Here is a 24,362-nt window from a genome sequence, read left to right as displayed (position 1 = left end):
GGAGTTTGGGGATTTTAAAGTGCATGAGCTACCCAAATTAATATGATCATATACTCACCTAACTGAGCTCTACTGGTTGTTTTAAAACAACACAACTAAGTGAGATCAATCTTGTTAAGCTTGTCACACCCAATGTAAACCAAACTTGTGCTCCAAAGCAATGGACGGTGATGTAATCTGATCCCCCTTATGGTTAATGTTATTATCGGACGATGAGGTAATCTGATCCAGGATATGTGGGTGGACTGGAGACAACTTCTACCTTAAAAAATAGAAGTTTAATGTAATTTGACCCACACGGATTAACCCATTGTTAAAACAGTGGGTTAGGTTGTGGAGTACTCCCTGTGGTTGTTTTTCCAAGACAGTGAGCGTCATCCCCAACCCTTAACCCTACACAGTCACACCTAATGGACAGTTGTATATAAACTCAGCTCTAACAGAACACTGGCATTAAGCTTTGGTGAAGGAGTAATCTAAGGAATCTCTACAGCTGAAGCCAAGGACCCATCCAAAGTATCTCCAAACTTTAATGAAAGATGGACCACAGACCTCCTCTTAGCCTGCTGCTGCTGCTTCTGGGCCTATCACAGGCCAGTGGAAATGAGATCCATGATGAGCTGGACCATGTGTCCATCACTTCAACCATCCTGGTGTCCAACAATGGAACTAATGAGTTTCTGCTGGAAGGAGATATTCTGGCTCCTAGAACCAGGAACGCCATGAAGTGCTTTAGCAGCCAGTACAGCTGTCTGTGGAGGAAGTCGATTGACGGCTTGGTGTATGTGCCGTACATCCTCAGCGCTGTATATTCCAGCTTGGAGGTAGAGACGATTGAGACGGCCATGAAGTACTTCCATGGCAAGACCTGCATCCGCGTCATTCCACGTCGGAGACAGACTGCCTACCTGGACATTCAAAGCAGTGGCGGGTGTTTCAGTTCCATGGGGACTGTTGGGGACAGGCAGACATTGTCTCTTGCGCAGTTTGGCTGTATTCAACATGGTATCATCCAGCATGAGCTGCTTCACTCCCTGGGCTTCCACCACGAGCACAACAGGAGTGACCGTGACCAGTATATCAGGATCAACTGGCAATACATCTATAACTACGCCATCGATAACTTCCAGAAGCAGGACACCAACAACCTGAACACTGCATACGACTGTCATGCACTATGATAGAACCGCTTTCACTAACAACTACGGAAAGGAAAGCATCACTCCCATCCCAGACCCATCTGTGGCCATCGGACAGAGACTAGGCATTTCTGACATTGACGTCCTGAGAGTCAACAAGCTCTACCAATGCTAAGAGGAAGAGCCACGTGTGAAAATTAGTTAAGTTGAATAGTGTATACTTCTATGTGCTGACTGCTGTTTAATTGGGTGTTTGTTTGTGTGTTTGTGTGTATCCTTTTAGCAATCGTGGGTGGTAATAAAGCGTGGTTATGGTTTTAAAAAAGTGCATGAGTTTGATAATTATGAGTGGGATATTTATCAATTTGATTGGGTCCTGTAATTATTAACTGCAGATCTTGGTGGTTGGTGTTATTCCGAAGAGTTCCAACTGCAGATTGTTCTAACATTAGTCCTATTTAAGTAATTCATCTAAAAATATCATCATCCTTTTCTGTAATTAATGAGGTGGGTGGTGTGATGTTCATCTGGAGAGATGAACTGATGAGAGAAGAGAGGCTGCAATTCTTCCATGAACATGAGCATGAACTGAATATGAAAATGAACTGAACATGAACATGAACCGAACATGAACATGAACATTAACATGAACATGAACATGAACATGAACATGAACGTGAACTGAACATGAACATTAACTGAACATGAACATGAACATAAACATTAACTGAACATAAAAATTAACATTAACTGAACATGAACATGAACATGAACTGAACATGAACATGAACATTAACATTAACATTAACATGAACATGAACTGAACATGAACATTAACTGAACATGAACATGAACATGAACATGAACTGAACATGAACATGAACATCAACTGAACATGAACATTAACTGAACATGTACATTAACTGAACATGAACATGAACTGAACATGAACATTAACTGAACATGAACATGAACATGAACTGAACATGAACATGAACATCAACTGAACATGAACATTAACTGAACATGAACATTAACTGAACATAAACATGAACTGAACATGAACATGAACATAAACATTAACTGAACATAAAAATTAACATTAACTGAACATGAACATGAACTGAACATGAACATTAACTGAACATGAACATGAACATGAACATTAACATGAACATGAACATGAACATTAATTGAACATGAACATTAACTGAACATGAACATGAACATGAACATTAATTGAACATGAACATTAACTGAACATGAACATGAACATTAACTGAACATGAACATGAACATTAATTGAACAATACTGAATTAATAGGAGTACAATATTGGCAGGGCTTGACTTGAACTGAAACGGTACCGGTACTCATTTAGGGTGCCGGTACTCATTTAGGGTGCCGGTACTCATTTAGGGTGCCGGTACTCATTTAGGGTGCCGGTACTCATTCAGGGTGCCGGTACTCATTCAGGGTGCCGGTACTCATTCAGGGTGCCGGTACTCATTCAGGGTGCCGGTACTCATTCAGGGTGCCGGTACTCATTTAGGGTGCCGGTACTCATTTAGGGTGCCGGTACTCATTTAGGGTACTCATTTAGGGTACCGGTACTCATTTAGGGTGCCGGTACTCATTTAGGGTACCGGTACTCATTTAGGGTGCCGGTACTCATTTAGGGTGCCGGTACTCATTTAGGGTACCGGTACTCATTTAGGGTACCGGTACTCATTTAGGGTGCCGGTACTCATTTTGGGTGCCGGTACTCATTTAGGGTACCGGTACTCATTTAGGGTGCCGGTACTCATTTAGGGTACCGGTACTCATTTAGGGTGCCGGTACTCATTTAGGGTGCCGGTACTCATTTAGGGTGCCGGTACTCATTTAGGGTGCCGGTACTCATTTAGGGTGCCGGTACCGTTTCTATTTAGGTGCAGGAACTCCTCAATACTCCTCAATAGCTGATATTGTATAGGAGGTGCAGGAACACGAGTAGTAGAACATGTTTAGTGCTGGTATTCAGTTCCGATGAGCTCCTGCCCAAGTCAAGTACTGAGTATGGGAGACTTTACAGGCATCATTATGCTTACAGTTGTGTGGTTAACCAACGCCTACACCGCATGGCCACTGGCTGTCAATGACGTTGATCGCATTAGTTTAGAGGAAAAGAATAACAGGCTTTTGTTCATTTGATTAAATAGCATATTACTGAAATATGATGTTGGAAAGGTAGGAAACAGGGAGACACAGTAGTTGGAAAATGATATTTCAAAGCCCTGTGTTACTGGACCTGAAGTCCTCCTGTTGTGATGACATTCCTATAGCAGTCATCCATTACCTCTGTGTCTAATTGAGTTTCCAGTAGATGCAGCATGAAATAAAGCATCATACAACAAGTCCAATAATGAAATGTTACATCAGCCGACATAGAGAGTCAGGCCACGTCTCTGCTCCAGTGATCTATCGGTGATGATGAACAATTTATTAACCAGTTTTACTCTAACCACATACCAGCAAGGGACAGGACGGAGTGACTAACCTGTCAGCAGAGATTCATTTCTGCAGAAGAATAATCATTTTTCCCCCTCTGAAGATGAAGCATGCCCTTTCAAGACCCATAGAATTTGAGATTCTGTGAGTCCTTCCCAAGGCTGAAGCACTGGAAAAGGTGGAGAATGTTTTTCTCACTCTGCAGGTTTTTACAAAACAAACAGTTCTGTTTTGTTTTATCCATGGAGCTGATTTTCTAGTCGATCAAACCTATAATTATTTATTTACTGTGTTTAGATGTTTGTATTTTTACGTGTTAATCTTTCTGGAGCAGCTGTATGGCCGGGATTAGGCGACAAGGGAGACTGCTGTAGCGTTGGTGATTGGACAGCGGATCGTTTTGAAATAAACAACACATTCCAGCAGGGAATAGGGAATAGCCATGGACTGGGGCTACCAGAAGATTATCACTGTCCAGCAGAATAAAACAGACATCATGTGATGCCTAAATTCAAAGACTAAATTAATCACAGCCACACTAGAACCAGAAGTATTTAAACATGCTAGCATGGCTTTATGTGAATGAATGTGGCTTCCTCAGAGTTAACATAGGGGTGCCTACAGAAGACCTGAGCTGAGCCCTAACAGCCTCAGTCAGAGCCCTGAGCTCCCTCAGTGGATGGCTGCCATGTGCCTGTTAGCGAGCTCTTTGAGCAGCATACCAATGACCAATGATACCAATGACATCATCGGTGTGCATCATGTGATTTTAACCAGTTTTGTGGAGGCATTGACTACTAATTGTCTACTAATTGGTTGATGATCTCATTGGAAACACGTATGGAAACACCATCTATTTTACTACAGAACCATGGAAAAGTGCCTTTTTCACATATGTTGATGTTGGGCTGGTGCTGGAGATGATGAATACGAAGGTGAAAGATTGTGAAACTTCCTTTTAAGATGCATCTCGTGGTATTTTTCTCATGTTTTCCTTTTTGTGGTAGCTATAACATGGGGGCTTGACGTTTTTTTTATTATTATTTTTTTATTTTTTTATTTTTTAAATACAATTCCTTTGTAGATCAGTTGGTAGAACATGGTACTTGCAATGTCAGGGTTGTGGGTTTGATTCCCGTGGGGGACTGTTATAAAAATGGATGCACTCACTACTGTAAGTTGCTCTGGATAAGATCATCTGCTAAATGACTCAAATGTAGTATAATACCACAGTATATTTCCACTTCATATGGAATTATGTTTTTCTATAAACAATTTATGTTTGCTGTATTCCTCTCATTATTGTTTCACAAACTCTGTTTTCGAAGCCCAGCATCATTGTTTCACCTGTACTCTCATCCTCTAAAACACCATCAGGCTATGCAACACAATCAAGCCTTGCTTTTGACATTCCTCACAGCACCACAGCCATTTAGAATCGTCCTCACAGCACCACAGCCATTTAGAATCGTCCTCACAGCACCACAGCCATTTAGAATCGTCCTCACAGCACCACAGCCATTTATAATCGTCCTCACAGCACCACAGCCATTTAGAATTGTCCTGTGCCTGTTACCAAGTCATCTATCCAGCACCTTGGTTGAAATGTTAAATGTCTATTGGACTGACAAATGAAGTTGTTGGGAGAAAGGTAAACATGCATGTATTTGATTTCATTGTGAATGAGGCTGGTGTCTCTGTGTTGATGTTGTGACCTTTCAGGTCTAAGAGGCATGTCAAGGTGTTCAGACAGAGACATGGTTGATGGTGACATGTGACCTGCTGTAGACAACAGGAGCATGCTGAAGGTTCAGGGGCTGTTGGAGGGGATGCCCTGGTCCTTTTGGGATTGTGACTAAAGGGAAAAGAGTCTGGCTTTCCAATTCTCTCTCCCCATCTTGTTTGTTTGCTTTTGTTGTAGGCCAAACAAACAGGCAAATATGAAATGCTAATTCATGTGTATGAAATATTAATGTCACCTTTATGCACAACTTTAAGGGAGCAGTAAGCAAAGCATCTCACCTTCTTATTTATTATTCACAGTACAAATGACTTGAAAAGGAATCCGTCCTTTGTCAACAGGCCTTGGAGAGGAATATGTATCATTCACCTTTAAACAGCTTCCACAAACTAACCAGATTAAGTGAAAAACTCTGCCCACAACTTGGGAGACACCTCAACACTGCTCCAACAGTGAACTTTTATCCCACTCATTGGAGGGTATCCAAATTGTAAATGGAAATGCTTTTGCAGAGTTGGTGAGAGGGTTAGCGACGGTGCTTGTTCTGATTAACGAGACAAGCAGACATGATTAACATGCCTCTGATTGCACTGTCTGTCTTCCAAATGGACAGGACCTCGCTGCTCACCCCTCCACCATCCCAGTCCAAATGACCGGCAACAGAGATATGCCTGTCAATCTAAAGCACTTACTCATCCTAACGGCCCCCATAGTCTGCAGTAAATCAGCCCTGGCTCAGGAGGAGATGAGGACCCCACGGGACGGAGGCCCAGGAGGAGATGAGGACCCCACGGGACGGAGGCCCAGGAGGTGATGAGACCCCACGGGACGGAAGCACAGGAGGTGATGAGGACCCCACGGGACGGAGGCCCAGGAGGTGATGAGACCCCACGGGACGGAGGCCCAGGAGGTGATGAGACCCCACGGGACGGAGGCCCAGGAGGTGATGAGACCCCACGGGACGGAGGCCCAGGAGGTGATGAGACCCCATGGGACGGAGGCCCAGGAGGTGATGAGACCCCACGGGACGGAGTCTCAGGAGGAGATGAGGACCCCACGGGACGGAGGCCCAGGAGGTGATGAGACCCCACGGGACGGAAGCCCAGGAGGTGATGAGACCCCACGGGACGGAGGCCCAGGAGGTGATGAGACCCCACGGGACGGAAGCTCAGGAGGAGATGAGACCCCACGGGACGGAGGCCCAGGAGGTGATGAGACCCCACGGGACGGAGGCCCAGGAGGTGATGAGACCCCATGGGACGGAGGCCCAGGATGTGATGAGACCCCACGGGACGGAGTCTCAGGAGGAGATGAGGACCCCACGGGACGGAGGCCCAGGAGGTGATGAGACCCCACGGGACGGAAGCTCACTTGGGCTGGCCCACACCTCGCCTGGCCTTGCCCACCCATACAGCTCTCCATCAGCCTGAGCACCACTACACAGGGGGCAGAGAGAGAGGAGGGTCTACAGGGGCATAGAGAGGAGAGGGGAGGGGCTACGAGAGACAACAGAGGGGAAGGTTGGAGTTTTAGAGGTGGAGCTAGTTTGCATACTGATTGCTGAGACCCCCTTGATATACGTTGCGGTACCTTAAAGCTAATTGGAGAAGCCATAGATTAGGATTTAACTGTTTGTTTGAGTGTTCAATGAAGAACTGTATTTATCCTACTGTTTTTACCCTACTGTACTTATCCCTTAATCACCCAGTAGTATACAAATACCCCCCTCCTTCACCACCCAGTACAGTACAAATACCCCACTCACCACCCACCACTGTACAAATACCCCCTCCTTCAACACCCACTACTGTGCATATACCCCCCCTTCAATACCCAGTACAGTACAAATACCCCCTTCCTTCAACACCCACTACTGTGCAAATACCCCCCCCCCTTCAATACCCAGTACAGTACAAATACCCCCCCCCCTTCAATACCCAGTACAGTACAAATACCCCCTCCATCACTACCCAGGACAGTACAAATACCCCTCCTTTACCACCCAGTACAGTTCAAATACCACCCAGTACAGTACAAATACCCCCTCCCTTTATATAGTTCAGTACAAATACCCCCTCCTTTACCACCCAGTACAGTACAAATACCCCCTCCTTCAGTACTCAGTACAGTACAAATACCCCCCTCCCTTCACATAGATCAGTACAAATACCCCCCTCCTTCACTATCCATTACAGTACAAATACCCCCTCCTTCACTACCCAGTACAGTACAAATACCCCCTCCTTCACTACCCAGTACAGTACAAATACCCCCTCCTTCACTATCCATTACAGTACAAATACCCCCTCCTTCACTATCCATTACAGTACAAATACCCCCTCCTTCACTACCCAGTACAGTACAAATACCCCCTCCTTCACTACCCAGTACAGTACAAATACCCCCTCCTTCACTACCCAGTACAGTACAAATACCCCCTCCTCCACTATCCATTACAGTACAAATACCCCCTCCTTCACTACCCAGTACAGTACAAATACCCCCTCCTCCACTATCCATTACAGTACAAATACCCCCTCCTTCACTACCCAGTACAGTACAAATACCCCCTCCTCCACTATCCATTACAGTACAAATACCCCCTCCTTCACTACCCAGTACAGTACAAATACCTCCCTCCTTCACTACCCAGTACAGTACAAATACCCCCTCCTTCACTACCCAGTACAGTACAAATACCCCCTCCTCCACTATCCATTACAGTACAAATACCCCCTCCTTCACTACCCAGTACAGTACAAATACCCCCTCCTTCACTATCCATTACAGTACAAATACCCCCTCCTTCACTACCCAGTACAGTACAAATACCCCCTCCTTCACTACCCAGTACAGTACAAATACCCCCTCCTTCACTACCCAGTACAGTACAAATACCCCCTCCTTCACTACCCATTACAGTACAAATACCCCCTCCTTCACTACCCAGTACAGTACAAATACCCCCTCCTTCACTACCCAGTACAGTACAAATACCCCCTCCTTCACTACCCATTACAGTACAAATACCCCCACCTTCACTATCCATTACAGTACAAATACCCCCTCCTTCACTTTCCATTACAGTACAAATACCCCCTCCTTCACTATCCATTACAGTACAAATACCCCCCTCCTTCACTACCCAGTACAGTACAAATACCCCCTCCTTCACTACCCAGTACAGTACAAATACCCCCTCCTTCACTACCCAGTACAGTACAAATACCCCCTCCTTCACTACCCAGTACAGTACAAATACCCCCTCCTTCACTATCCATTACAGTACAAATACCCCCCTCCTTCACTACCCAGTACAGTACAAATACCCCCTCCTTCACTACCCAGTACAGTACAAATACCCCCTCCTTCACTATCCAGTACAGTACATATACCCCCTCCTTCACTACCCAGTACAGTACAAATACCCCCTCCTTCACTATCCATTACAGTACAAATACCCCCTCCTTCACTACCCAGTACAGTACAAATACCCACTCCTTCACTATCCATTACAGTACAAATACCCCCTCCTTCACTACCCATTACAGTACAAATACCCCCTCCTTCACTACCCAGTACAGTACAAATACCCCCTCCTTCACTACCCATTACAGTACAAATACCCCCTCCTTCACTACCCAGTACAGTACAAATACCCCCTCCTTCACTACCCAGTACAGTACAAATACCCCCTCCTTCACTACCCATTACAGTACAAATACCCCCCACCTTCACTATCCATTACAGTACAAATACCCCCCTCCTTCACTTTCCATTACAGTACAAATACCCCCTCCTTCACTATCCATAACAGTACAAATACCCCCTCCTTCACTACCCAGTACAGTACAAATACCCCCTCCTTCACTACCCAGTACAGTACAAATACCCCCTCCTTCACTACCCAGTACAGTACAAATACCCCCTCCTTCACTACCCAGTACAGTACAAATACCCCCTCCTTCACTACCCAGTACAGTACAAATACCCCCTCCTTCACTATCCATTACAGTACAAATACCCCCTCCTTCACTACCCAGTACAGTACAAATACCCCCCTCCTTCACTACCCAGTACAGTACAAATACCCCCTCCTTCACTATCCAGTACAGTACATATACCCCCTCCTTCACTACCCAGTACAGTACAAATACCCCCTCCTTCACTACCCAGTACAGTACAAATACCCCCTCCTTCACTATCCATTACAGTACAAATACCCCCTCCTTCACTACCCATTACAGTACAAATACCCCCTCCTTCACTACCCAGTACAGTACAAATACCCCCTCCTTCACTATCCATTACAGTACAAATACCCCCTCCTTCACTACCCAGTACAGTACAAATACCCCCTCCTTCACTACCCAGTACAGTACAAATACCCCCTCCTTCACTACCCAGTACAGTACAAATACCCCCTCCTTCACTATCCATTACAGTACAAATACCCCCCTCCTTCACTACCCAGTACAGTACAAATACCCCTCCTTCACTATCCATTACAGTACAAATACCCCCTCCTTCACTACCCATTACAGTACAAATACCCCCTCCTTCACTACCCAGTACAGTACAAACCCCCCTCCTTCACTACCCATTACAGTACAAATACCCCCTCCTTCACTACCCAGTACAGTACAAATACCCCCTCCTTCACTACCCAGTACAGTACAAATACCCCCTCCTTCACTACCCATTACAGTACAATACCCCCCACCTTCACTATCCATTACAGTACAAATACCCCCCTCCTTCACTTTCCATTACAGTACAAATACCCCCTCCTTCACTATCCATAACAGTACAAATACCCCCTCCTTCACTACCCAGTACAGTACAAATACCCCCTCCTTCACTACCCAGTACAGTACAAATACCCCCTCCTTCACTACCCAGTACAGTACAAATACCCCCTCCTTCACTACCCAGTACAGTACAAATACCCCCTCCTTCACTATCCATTACAGTACAAATACCCCCTCCTTCACTACCCAGTACAGTACAAATACCCCCTCCTTCACTACCCAGTACAGTACAAATACCCCCTCCTTCACTATCCAGTACAGTACATATACCCCCTCCTTCACTACCCAGTACAGTACAAATACCCCCCTCCTTCACTATCCATTACAGTACAAATACCCCCCTCCTTCACTACCCAGTACAGTACAAATACCCCCTCCTTCACTATCCATTACAGTACAAATACCCCCTCCTTCACTACCCATTACAGTACAAATACCTCTCTAACATTTTTTTATGCAAATTTGATCTGCACTAAATTCTCCCTCAGAATCAATTTTGGCCCGATCGATGGAGTCAATATGCCACTGGTCCTTGGGTTTAGATATGTATTTTATCAACGTTCCTCTCTCTTCAATGGCCATAGCACGGGAACTTAATGCGTTAATGTGTCGTAGGGGACAGGCCATCTGCAGATACTTATTAACCCGTGGAGAACCGGTAGAAGCAGTGCACTGTTCTGTGCCATTCACCTGGGGATGGACACACGGTAGAGAGCATCCTCTCCTTGGCCCTGCCTACCGGAACAGGGTCAAAAACCATTTGTTATTTCCAACGCGTTCATTTTCAGCCCTGTGACATCTTAGTAGTGTGATAAATAGTCCCAGAGGCCTGCTATATAATGACTGCTGCTTTTTCTCACAAACACACGTTTTGTTATCGTCTCTCTGCAAACCAAATCTCCCTCCTTGTTGTTAGTACTTTATCAGAATATATACTGTATGTTCTCTGGACTTCCGCAAATTAATTTATTTAGCATTGCCATATTTATTTTTATGAAAAAAAATATATACTATCTGGCGTGCTGAGTACTTTATTAAAAGTAGAAAAGAAAAGTTGGTCTTAAATCAAGCAAACTCCTGAGTTCCTTACGACTTTCAGCAGCCTTCAGGTCGGACTCATAAAAGCTGGCTAACTGTCACCCCTGTCAGCGCCAGCTGAGAGGTGGAGGACACATGTCATCCTGGTGAAATTGAAAATGGCTTCTGAGACCCCCTTTCTGAGAGCCTGCCACTCTCTCTCATCCCTAGGCAGATTTAATGCCCCACACTATTCCTGTGAGCAGTAGCCCCACCACACTACATCAAGGGGTGTATTATTGTCTGTGTGTGCGTTATGTGTTGGAAGGGACCCAGGATGCGGAGTGGAACTTTCCAATCCGAGAAAAATTGTGTTTCATAGTGCAGTCCGAGATGGGCAGTATTTCTGTTTCATGTACAGTATTTGAAATACGTATTTGAATTACTTCTGAGTATTTTGTATTACAATGGGCAGAGCCACACTCCAATGTATTGTGTAACAAGATACTTTCAAAAGTTGTCATTTGTATTTTCATAATTCAAATACTTATTGTGTGTTTATAGCAGTTCACAATTTGATTAGCTACTTTCACCCTACATCGGTTTCTGTTGGCACGGTGGTGTGAACCAACAGGACCCTGAACAGCTTCTACCCCCAAGCCGTAAGACTGCTAAATAGTTAGTCCAGCAAACTATTGGTTAAAAATGAAACTATCTGCATTGATTCTTTTTTCACCTTTGACTCATCACATATGCTGCTGCTACTGTTTATTATCTATCCTGTCGCCTAGTCACTTTACCCCTACTTATTTACATATGTACCTCATTACCTTGTACCCCTACACATTGACTCTGGTACCCCGTGTGTATAGCCAAGTTATTGTTACTCATTGTGTATTTATTCCTTTTGTTATTATTTTTATATTATTATTGTCCTCTCTCTGCATTGTTGGAAGTGGTCCCTAAGTATTTCACTGTTAGTCCACACCTCTTGTTTACGAAGCATGTGACAAGTAACATTTGTTTTGATTAGATACGAGTGTCATATACAGTATATACATTTAAATAAATATGTAAATATGTGCAATTACAAAGCAGGCTGAGTATTACTCTAATGAGCTCCACCCGGAAACAAGGCCAATTACAATACCCAGTGTGCTTTTTAGTTTTTCATTCTCACATGTACATGAACATGTTGGTCATTTAGCAGACACTTATCCAGAGTGACAGCACATTCAACTAAGGCAGATAAACAACCACATATCACAGTCGTACCAAGTTAAACATTTCTACAGTATATCCGTTACTGAGAATGTTGATGCTTTTCGGCCGACTGCTTGCAAATGTTTTTTTGTATTATAAAATACAAGATATATGTATTTTATTTGAATATTTTTGCAGAAGTATCTTATATTTAATTTTCATACATTGGTCTTCAGTGTATTTTGTAGTTGTACGTTGTAATTGTAATTTATGCCCATCTCTGAGTGCTGTCACTTGTGATGATTAGCATGACATTCTATCTATCCTAATGTAACCGAATATTCGCATTACTGTCACGACTTCCACCCAAGTCGGTCCCTCTCCTTGTTTGGGCGGCGTTCGGAGGTCGACGTCACCCGTCTTCTAGCCATCGCCGCTCCACATTTCATTTTCCATTTGTTTTGACTTGTTTTCCCGCACACCTGGTTCACATTCCCTCATCAGACTAAATGTATATTACCCTCTGTTTCCCCCATGTCTGTGTGTGGAATTGTTCTTTGTGTAGGGTGTTATGCTACAGGCTGGCTTGTGCTAGGTTTGTTTATAACCGAGGTTTGTTTGTTTTGTTCATGTTACCGTGGTTGTGCTTTCTGCTGCCTCGCCTGTGCCTTTGGGCCAGGGTGTATATTAAAGTTCTCCTGTTATCGCCCATCTCAGCTCTCCTGCGCCTGACTTTCCGGCAACCAGTCACTCACCCCGTTACAATTACATTCTATTTATCCTAATGTAACTGATTATTAGCATTACATTCTATCTATCCCAATGTAACTGATTATTAGCATCACATTCTATCTATCCCAATGTAACTGATTATTAGCATTACATTCTATCTATCCTAATGTAACTGATTATTAGCATTACATTCTATCTATCCCAAAGTAACTGATTATTAGCATCACATTCTATCTATCCCAATGTAACTGATTATTAGCATTACATTCTATCTATCCCAATGTAACTGATTATTAGCATCACATTCTATCTATCCCAATGTAACTGATTATTAGCATTACATTCTATCTATCCCAATGTAACTGATTATTAGCATCACATTCTATCTATCCCAATGTAACTGATTATTAGCATCACATTCTATCTATCCCAATGTAACTGATTATTAGCATTACATTCTATCTATCCTAATGTAACTGATTATAGCATTACATTCTATCTATCCCAAAGTAACTGATTATTCTAATGCAACTGATCATTAAGTAACATCATCTGACATTCTATCTATCCCAATGTAACTGATTATTAGCATCACATTCTATCTATCCTAATGTAACTGATCATTAATGTAGAGTCTGACATAGTCATATATTACATTCTATATATCCTAATGTAACTGATCATTAATGTAGAGTCTGACATAGTCATATATTACATTGAAATAAGGATTTTATTCCATGTGTTCTTCCCTCCATCTATCCCCCACAGGTCCAATGCCTAGATGAAATGTTCCTGTGTTAGGGACTTCTTACACTATTCATTGGTATTTATCAGTGAGACTCTTGCTACATTTCTCCTCCAGGAGCACAGTGTGGGAAACAGACGTCCACTCAGTATGCTCCCAGAATGTGAAAAGGAATATGTGGGTGGAACACAGCAAAGGACTACACACGTTCTCATGCATAATTATTGAGTCACAGAGACGTTTTCAAGTACATTTCACTCCCCTACATGAAAAGTGCTCCTATTTTCTGGAAGAGAGCGAAGGAGAAATTTCATTACGGAAACTGACATCAGTCTGAGTGCACTTCCTTTCATGCTGTTATTCACAGGCTGCTCCATATTTTTTACTGGTTAGAAGGGAGTAAATTACATATTGACTGGCTTATTATGTTCATTCGATTTGCACTGATCAAAAGTGTTATTGAAGTGTCAGGCTGGGCTGGTGGCTGTGGTGGTGACTGACTGTATGGATGCCAGGCAGAAGAGAGAAGAGACAGCAGCACAAGGTCTGGGAATTGCCAGGGACCTCAAGTGATTATCAAGATACTTAGGCACGATACGATATGTATTGCGATTCTCACGATTCTATATGTATTGCAATTCGTTACTGCAATTTCTTTGCGATTTGATGTTCCAAACATATTACTCACTATATGTCTGCTGCTGAGAGACAAGAGAGCGTATGGGGAAAAACATTGTTTTGGTCACTCATGGCAATAAAAGTGGTGAAAACATGCTGGTTCGCTGTATAAAAAGAAGATGGAGAACAAGCTACAGGATAAAAAAAGGCAGTTTTGGCGAAGGTACAGCTGACTAGTGATAGCTAACGCTAACTAGAAAATAAATGAATAAATATGAGTACAAAAGCATATGTACTGAGTTCACAAAACATGAACACCTGCTCTTTCCATGACATAGACTGACCAGGTGAATCCAGGTGAATGTGATGATCACTTATTGATGTCACTTGTTAAATCCACTTCAATCAGTGTAGATGGACTGGAGGAGACGGATTAAAGAAGGATTTATAAGTGAGGCGTTCTTAATGTTTTGTACTCAGTGTACTATAATCCAAAATAATATTCCAATATGTAACTCTATCTATTTCTTGTAACTTGTTTTTGGTCACAGGTCCAGGAATGGCTGACGAATTGCAACATTTACCTGGAGCTAACTCAGCAAATAGCACAACTGTGTGATTTGAAAAGTCATAGTTAATCAATCAATAATATAATAATACCATTAGCAAAATATTGTATCTTTAATTTACAACCTGTAGAAACTATGAGAATAGAAAGGTTCAGAACTTTTCTGAAACATCACAGCACAGTTGAAAAATATATGGCAAATATAAATCCAATATAGATGGTGTTAAGAGATGGGATATGGGAGGGGTTGAATGGAGCTGAAGGGTGGGACTAACAACAACAGGATAACTCATGTAAAATATACTGTGTCTGTAAAATGTATATAGGTTCAGAAATTATGTGCAACAGCACAGCACAGTTGAAAAATACATGGCAAATAGAATAGATGGGAGAGATTCAGGGTAGAGGAAGGACATCAGGAATAGATGGGAGATGTTATGGGTAACGGAAGGACATCAGGAATAGATGGGAGATGTTATGGGTAACGGAAGGACATCAGGAATAGATGGGAGATGTTAAGGGTAGAGGAAGGACATCAGGAATAGATGGGAGAGGTTAAGGGTAGAGGAAGGACATCAGGAATAGATGGGAGATGTTATGGGTAACGGAAGGACATCAGGAATAGATGGGAGATGTTAAGGGTAGAGGAAGGACATCAGGAATAGATGGGAGAGGTTAAGGGTAGAGGAAGGACATCAGGAATAGATGGGAGATGTTATGGGTAACGGAAGGACATCAGGAATAGATGGGAGATGTTATGGGTAACGGAAGGACATCAGGAATAGATGGGAGATGTTAAGGGTAGAGGAAGGACATCAGGAATAGATGGGAGAGGTTAAGGGTAGAGGAAGGACATCAGGAATAGATGGGAGAGGTTAAGGGTAGAGGAAGGACATCAGGAATAGATGGGAGATGTTAAGGGTAGAGGACGGACATCAGGAATAGATGGGAGAGGTTAAGGGTAGAGGAAGGATATCAGGAATAGATGGGAGAGGTTAAGGGTAGAGGAAGGACATCAGGAATAGATGGGAGAGGTTAAGGGTAGAGGAAGGACATCAGGAATAGATGGGAGAGGTTAAGGGTAGAGGAAGGACATCAGGAATAGATGGGAGAGGTTAAGGGTAGAGGAAGGACATCAGGAATAGATGGGAGAGGTTAAGGGTAGAGGACGGACATCAGGAATAGATGGGAGAGGTTAAGGGTAGAGGAAGGACATCAGGAATAGATGGGAGAGGTTAAGGGTAAAGCAAGGACATCAGGAATAGATGGGAGATGTTAAGGGTAGAGGAAGGACATCAGGAATAGATGGGAGAGGTTAAGGGTAGAGGAAGGACATCAGGAATAGATGGGAGTATCTCGGACCTGCCTGGTGTGTTCCTTGTTCTTCATGATGCTCTCTGCGCTTTTAACGGACCTCTGAGACTATCACAGTGCAGGTGCATTTATACGGAGACTTGATTACACACAGGTGGTTTGTATTTATCATCATTAGTCATTTAGGTCAACATTGGATCATTCAGAGATCCTCACTGAACTTCTGGAGAGAGTTTGCTGCACTGAAAGTAAAGGGGCTGAATAATTTTGGACGCCCAATTTTTCAGTTTTTGATTTGATTTGTTAAAAAAGTTTGAAATATCCAATAAATGTCGTTCCACTTCATGATTGTGTCCCACTTGTTGTTGATTCTTCACAAAAAAATACAGTTGTATGTCTTTGAACCCTGAAATGTGGCAAAAGGTCGCAAAGTTCAAGGGGGCCGAATACTTTCGCAAGGTACTGTATATATATATATATATATATATATAGGTACAAATGAAAATAATAATAATAATTGAAAAAAACTCTATTTGTTTCTTTTTTTTTACCATCACTAAGCACCACCAATTGAACCTGAGGAAGCTCTGCTCTGATCTACCTGTACTGAGTGTTTCTGGGAGATCTGATTGTGTTAATGGATGTGGAGATCTGTGAATCTACAGTAACTGCCAGCCTTGCCATGCAGTGTTCTCGAGTAGCAAACACTGTTTGGGAGAGAGAAGGTTCGTTCTGTTTCTGAGTGAATACCTTCACATTGCAACTGCTTTACCTTGGTTTGTGATTGTTTGTGTTGGATCACATGCTGGCATTATTCCACATTTTTCCCATGTGTATTTGTCCACATTTTTCTATCTTCCCCTTTCTCTTGTCCCTAGTCTGGTGTAATTATTAACCAGTCTATACAGTACTTATACCTTATTCTCACAGTAAACAAGCCCGGGAGGAAGAAACATATACAGTGTATTGATGGATGGGCCAACAGTGCAGTAGTTTGAGAACCTATTCAAATGGATGAGAGTGAACAACAGCCTGAAGCCAAACAGAGGTAATGATATATGTCTGGTGCCACATCGACTTCAGATGGGCCCCATTCCTCACGTCTACCGTCCACTAACCCTACCACTCCTGTTCATCCAGAACAATGATTGAGTTGCCTATGTAGTGTATAGACAAGTTCAAATGAACAACTTTTGAGTACTGGATTGGTACTTTATTTCAGTGTATGCATGTCTGGCTGCTTTGAAAGATGCAAACATAGTTGGCATTTACAGAACATTTGGATTTCAGTTATTCAGTTATAGATTAGCACACAGAATGGCTTAATGGACTCCTACACGTGTATAGTTTTTCTGTCGTTCTGCAGTTTCCTTCAGATTATTTCTTTAACAATACATGCATAACAAAACAAATGACTTGCTAAGATCAGTAATCAGAAATCCCAAGTTTGTAATTGAGGTTTCATAGTTCCATGTGGTAATGAGAAGAGAGAGTAAGGGTATGTGAGAGAGAGAGAGAGAGAGAGAGAGAGAGAGAGAGAGAGAGAGAGAGAGAGAGAGAGGGGAAGAGAGAGAGAAGGGGAACGAGAGAGAGAGAGAGAGGGGGAAAGAGAAAGAGAGAGAGAGAAAGAGGGGGGAAAGAGAGTGAGCGAGAGAGAGGGGGAAAGAGAGAGAGAGAGAGAGAGGGGGAAAGAGAGAGAGAGACAGAGAGAGAGAGACAGAGAGAGAGAGAGACAGAGAGAGAGAGAGAGAGAGAGAGAGAGAGAGAGAGATGAGGCTGTTAATTGAGTATGCTATGAGATGTAACATGCAGCGAGTTGCTGTTTGAATGAAGAGCCTGGCTGCGACCTTCGCTGGAGAGGAGTGTGGGGTGTTAATGAGAGCGGTGCTCAGGTGAGGCTCCAGCCAAAATGAGGAGAGCCCCCCTCCTCCTCTCCACCCCCTAATGGAGACTGGAGTGGTAATCAATTGATTCTCCTCATTGCAGTTTCATAATGCCTTTCAATTATGGAACAGCCACTGATGATTGTACACAAACATTTTCCGTGTTCTAATGGCATATCATTAAGTGTGTGTGTTTCCATTCCTCTGGTTTCACTCAGAATCATTCTGTAATCATCTTTCTGTTCTGCCTCTTCTCCCACAGTCTGTCTATTCTGATTTCGCCTGTCCTCCCAAAGTCTGTCTATTCTGACTCTGCTTCCCACACTTTATGTCTGTAGCTGTATGTTAGACCTTTAGCTGTATGGTAGGCCTGTCTGTCGCTGTATGTTAGGCTTTTAGCTGTATGGTAGGCCTGTCTGTAGCTGTATGTTAGACCTTTAGCTGTATGGTAGGCCTGTCTGTCGCTGTGTGGTAGGCCTGTCTGTAGCTGTATGGTAGACCTGTCTGTAGCTGTATGGTAGGCCTGTCTGTAGCTGTATGGTAGACCTGTCCGTAGCTGTATGTTAGGCTTTTAGCTGTATGGTAGGCCTGTCTGTCGCTGTATGTTAGGCTTTTAGCTGTATGGTATGCCTGTCTGTAGCTGTATGTTAGGCTTTTATCTGTATGGTATGCCTGTCTGTAGCTGTATGTTAGGCTTTTAGCTGTATGGTAGGCCTGCCTGTAGCTGTATGGTAGACCTGTCCGTAGCTGTATGTTAGGCTTTTAGCTGTATGGTATGCCTGTCTGTAGCTGTATGTTAGGCTTTTAGCTGTATGCTAGGCCTGTCTGTAGCTGTATGTTAGGCTTTTAGCTGTATGGTAGACCTGTCTGTCGCTGTATGTTAGACCTTTAGCTGTATGGTAGGCCTGTCTGTAGCTGTATGTTAGGCTTTTAGCTGTATGGTAGGCCTGCCTGTAGCTGTATGTTAGGCTTTTAGCTGTATGGTAGGCCTGTCTGTAGCTGTATTTTAGGCTTTTATCTGTATGGTAGGCCTGTCTGTCGCTGTATGTTAGGCTTTTAGCTGTATGGTAGGCCTGTCTGTAGCTGTATGGTAGAACTGTCTGTAGCTGTATGGTAGACCAGTCTGTAGCAGTATATTAGGCCTTTAGCTGTATGGTAGGCCTGTCTGTAGCTGTATGTTAGGCTTTTATCTGTATGGTAGGCCTGTCTGTCGCTGTATGTTGGGCTTTTAGCTGTACGGTAGGCCTGTCTGTAGCTGTATGGTAGGACTGTCTTTAGCTGTATGGTAGGCTTGTCTGTAGCTGTATGGTAGGCCTTTAGCTGTATGGTAGGACTGTCTGTAGCTGTATGGTAGGCCTGTCTTTGGCTGTATGGTAGGCTTGTCTGTAGCTGTATGGTAGGCCTTTAGCTGTACGGTAGGCCTGTCTGTAGCTGTATGGTGGGCCTTTAGCTGTATGGTAGGCCTGTCTGCAGCTGTATGGTAGGCCTATCTGCAGCTGTATGGTAGGCCTGTCTGTAGCTGTATGGTAGGCCTGCCTGTAGCTGTATGGTAGGCCTGTCTGTAGCTGTACGGTAGACCTGTCTGTAGCTGTATGGTAGACCTTTAGCTGTGTGGTAGGCCTGTCTGTAGCTGTATGGTGGGCCTGTAGTTGTGTGGTAGGTGTGCACCCACTGAGGTGTTTGGAGAGCTCCTCCGTATTGTTTTTACTTGACAATGTTCTCCATTCAACCTGGTGCGCATTAAACAGGTAGGGCTTAACTTATTATACAGCTGTTATACTACATGCATTGGGAATTTGTAAACTAGGTTGGTAGACCTCATCCAGCATCAATGGTACATGAGGTTTGTTTGACACATCATTACATTAAAACAGTATCACAGCTAAAGCTTTGAGGTCAGAGAAACACACAGTTACAGTATAACTCCTAAAAAGTCCTGAACCTCAACATTATCCAGGAACCCTCTGTCATCGTAAGTTAATGTGCATCGTAACTCACCATCCGATCCTTCAGATCAATGTCCTAACTCAGTCACAGCAGGAGGAGAGCTGCTGCAGAGAGACTGGCCCAACATCCAACGCACAACTCATCTCACACTCACTGACATTACTTAACAGTGTGATCACATTAATAAGGGCTGCTCATTGCCAATACAGGGCTGCTGACAGAGGAAGGAGGTGGTGGTGAGGGGTGGGTTAGGGGGCACCGTGCCAGGCCAGGGAGGTGGGGGCTCGTACTGTACCAGCATACTGGATTACAAAAACTATTGTTGCGTTTGTTAATGCCTACTTACTTCCCAGTTTGCAATGCTCTATTAGATAAAATGTTCATCTGCAAATATATTAAAATGCACTGCAGAGGTTAAAAAACATGCCCTTGGTGGCAAAAAGGATTCAGCTCTGTGGGCCAAACGCCTCCATAAATCGCCATGGAGGCAGTTTTATTACAGGTTGTAAATAGAACACCTTGCCATATTATATGACAGCCATCACTAACTCATTCTGATTATTATTATTTCTCTGTCTGTCTGTCTGTCTGTCTGTCTGTCTGTCTGTCTGTCTGTCTGTCTGTCTGTCTGTCTGTCTGACCCTCTCTCGCTGTCTCTCTGTCTGTCTGTCTGTCTGTCTGTCTGTCTGTCTGTCTGTCTGTCTGTCTGTCTGTCTGTCTGTCTGTCTGTCTCTGTCTGTCTCTGTCTCTGTCTGTCTCTGTCTCTGTCTGTCTCTGTCTGTCTGTCTGTCTGTCTGTCTGTCTGTCTGTCTGTCTGTCTGTCTCTCTCTGTCTGTCTGTCTGTCTGTCTGTCTGTCTGTCTGTCTGTCTGTCTGTCTGTCTGTCTCTGTCTGTCTGTCTGTCTGTCTGTCTGTCTGTCTCTCTGTCTGTCTGTCTGTCTGTCTGTCTGTCTGTCTGTCTGTCTGTCTGTCTCTCGCTGTCTGTCTGTCTGTCTCTCGCTGTCTGTCTGTCTGTCATTCTGTCTGTCTCTCTCACTCTCTCTCTGTCTCATTCTCTCTCTCTGTCTCCCTCTGTCTCTGTCCCTCTCTCTTTCTGTCTGTCTTTCTCTCTTTCTCTCTCTGCCTCTCTCTCTCTCTCTGTCTCTCTCTCTGTCACTCTCTGTCTCTATATCTCTGTCTCACTCTCTCTCTTGCTTTCTCGCTCTCTCTGTCACACTCTCTCTCTCGTGCTCTCTCGCTCTCTCTGTCTTGCTCTGTCTTGTTCTCGCTGTGTCTTGCTCTCTCTCTCTCTCTCTCTCTCTCTCTCTCTCTCTGTCTCTGTCTCACTCTCTCTCGCTCTTTCTCTGTCTGTCTGTCTCTCTCTCTCTCTCTCTCTGACTTGCAGGAGAAGCATACACTGCCTGGGCATGTTTTTCTTTTAAAGGCAGACTGTAATGGAATTTAATACTGATGTAATTGCACCTTGAATATATACTACAGTATTGGCATGGATTGCTGTTGTCAAGTGCATCATAACAACCCCACCTTTTGAATGGAGATGCATTACATGTACATTTTGTTGGCAGTGTGATTTGGAGAGAAGGGCGCTATGAGTATGTATAACAATTTTTGGGCAATTTTTTTGTAAAATGAGCCCAAATAAAGCTCTTAAAAAATGTATATATATATGTATATAATACCTCTTTAGTTCTGCCCACAACAACATGTCTGAAAAACAACTTCCTATAAACTGGTGATGTTAGACAGAACAGGTCTTGTGGTTTGACAGGTGTGTTTGTAGCACCTTTATTTAGCTCAACATTCACCTGAGAAAAGTGTCACACAACTCTCAACACACACACAGTCAATAACATCCACACAGCCAGTAGCATTCATGACAAGTCTGGCACATCTGTCCCCGTCATCATGTCAGTCAGTGGTCAGAGTACCAGTTGAACCTTGAATCACTGTTGCTACGGTATGTCAGACAGATCTTTGTTTTTTGTAAATTTAAAATAGACCTGTGTGGTTCATCCATGTTAATTTGTGGGACAGTTGGACAGTTGGACAGTTGGACAGTTGGATAGCCTTCATTGGAAAGAACCCTTAACATATTGATTTATGCTACATTCATTCAATTTAACACTTATTTTCTCTGACTTTTAAAATCTTTGTTGTAATTGTTTATGCTAATATTTGTGGCCTTGAGAAAGAAGAAACAAGCTACTAATAACAGCAGCTACACACGACCAGTGGTCATTTTGTTACAAGTTGCTGAGCTCTGATTGCAATGAATTATAATCAGAACGCTAATCACAAGCCAGATGGTAGTAATGCTGGAGGAATGATCATTTCACAGTCGCACAACAGTCGTTTACAAAAAATATAAACAGCCAGATATATTCCAACACGGACTTCCAAACGACACCCCTGTCCGTCTTGGGACACAAATGGGCATGGTGAACGGGGATGTATGGCTGGATTAGGAAAGCAGGGAGGGAGTAGATTATCCTGTATCTGGGCAGGCAGATGAGCAGAGGAGAAAACGGCTGCCAGATCTCCACCAGGGGATCAATTCATGGTGTGCTCTCTGCCAGTGAAAAAGCACATTTTATGATCCGTTTTTAAGAGACCCAGCTTCAGATCTGCTCTTGAAGAAAGATGGAGAGAGGATCCCCCCACTCTCTCTATCTCTCGCTCTCTCTCTGCATGTTTCATGTACAGTGGCACTCAGACTCCCTCCCTCACAAGTGCACACACAACAATGCACACACACGCACACACGCACACACACACACACACACACACACACACACACACACACACACACACACACACACACACACACACACACACACACACACTGCTTGCTCTAACCTACGTCTGCCGAGCATGGTGAATGTCTGTGTGTAAATGTTTTAACAATGTTTAGTTGGTAAAAAGTTGGAATCAGTGTGGCTGCTGGCTGGGTTTGCCAGCCCTGGGCCCCATGCCTCACTCCCCCATCTCGCCTCACCGAGCTTCCTCCTTATCGCTGTCCCGCACCCCTACACAGCTGAAGCTGCACTCCTCTCCTGCTCGGCCACATTTATCTGGGGGGCTCTTGTCTGGGGGTGATAAGCTGACAGGCTCCCCGGCATCAATCTGGGGGTCCCCTCTTCCCCTCTACTCTCCACTCCACTCTGCAGTGGCAGGCTGCAGGACGGAGCCCCACTCGGCTCTCTGCCTCCCCTCCCTCCATGAGCCACAATTGGCAATCCTATCACACACTGCACAGCCAGGCCACTAGATGCCCCCCCCCTCCCTTCTCCGATCTCCCTCCTCCCCTCTCTCTTCCATTTATGAGTACTGTATTAAAGAGGCAATGTGTAGCCGACACATCTGCGTACAGTTAGTGTAATGTGCTCTGTGGGTGTGTGGACAAAGACAATAGTGATGCTGAATCCTGCCACGCTGCACTAGATTTCTGCCTTTGTGTCAACTCGTTTTACACTGGAGTCAGGCGGCACTCAACACATCATGCCCTGTTTCTTTCTCAGTAAAACCCTTTTGTTTTTGTGAATTTGTACACTCCTTTTCCCCCCTCCCTGAAGTTCGTGTTCAGGAACATTTTTTGAGGTGTCTCCTTCATGCCTCGTTGTTAATAATTCTCACTGAAATGTTTCTATTGTTTTTAGCTGCTAACGGAAATGAACTTACACATATCAGATGAAGCTTGTTTTTTTTTAGATTACATTAGGAAATTGTACATTGCTTTCAGATACACCATATTACTGTAGCTGGGAACAGGGTGGTGTGAATGCTGCACTGAAACACCAATAAATCAATTGCGAGGGCGATAACTATTGTGAGCTGATCCACTTGACATCACAGTAACACGTGCCATGTTAGAGAAGGGACATGATCCCGGCAACAGTCACAGGCAACCACATCCAACTCTTGATGTGAAGTGGTCCATCCTTGCTGTCTTGTCACAGGCTGTCACAGTGGCCATAAGCTGCACACCATTTAACTCTGCCACCTGCTTTATGTGCACTGACTGGCCCAGTCCTCCACTCTTCTCTGTCTTCTCTTCTCTGTCACTCTTCTCTGTCTCTTCTCTGACGTCACACTGCTTGCTTAGTAAGTACTACCTCCTCCTGAATCGGCTCACACTGAGGCACGAACCCAGGACCTG

At 43.9% G+C, this 24,362-nt stretch overlaps 1 pseudogene; it reads left to right on the top strand.

The window, feature by feature from the left end:
- The first annotated feature begins 539 nt into the window (after positions 1-539).
- LOC135545311 (low choriolytic enzyme-like) lies at positions 540-1,314 on the top strand (annotated as a pseudogene).
- Positions 1,315-24,362: the final 23,048 nt, after the last annotated feature.

This window comes from Oncorhynchus masou, chromosome 9 (genome assembly GCF_036934945.1).
Source record: "Oncorhynchus masou masou isolate Uvic2021 chromosome 9, UVic_Omas_1.1, whole genome shotgun sequence".
NCBI lineage: Eukaryota > Metazoa > Chordata > Actinopteri > Salmoniformes > Salmonidae > Oncorhynchus > Oncorhynchus masou.
This window is presented reverse-complemented; position numbering and strand designations above follow the sequence as displayed.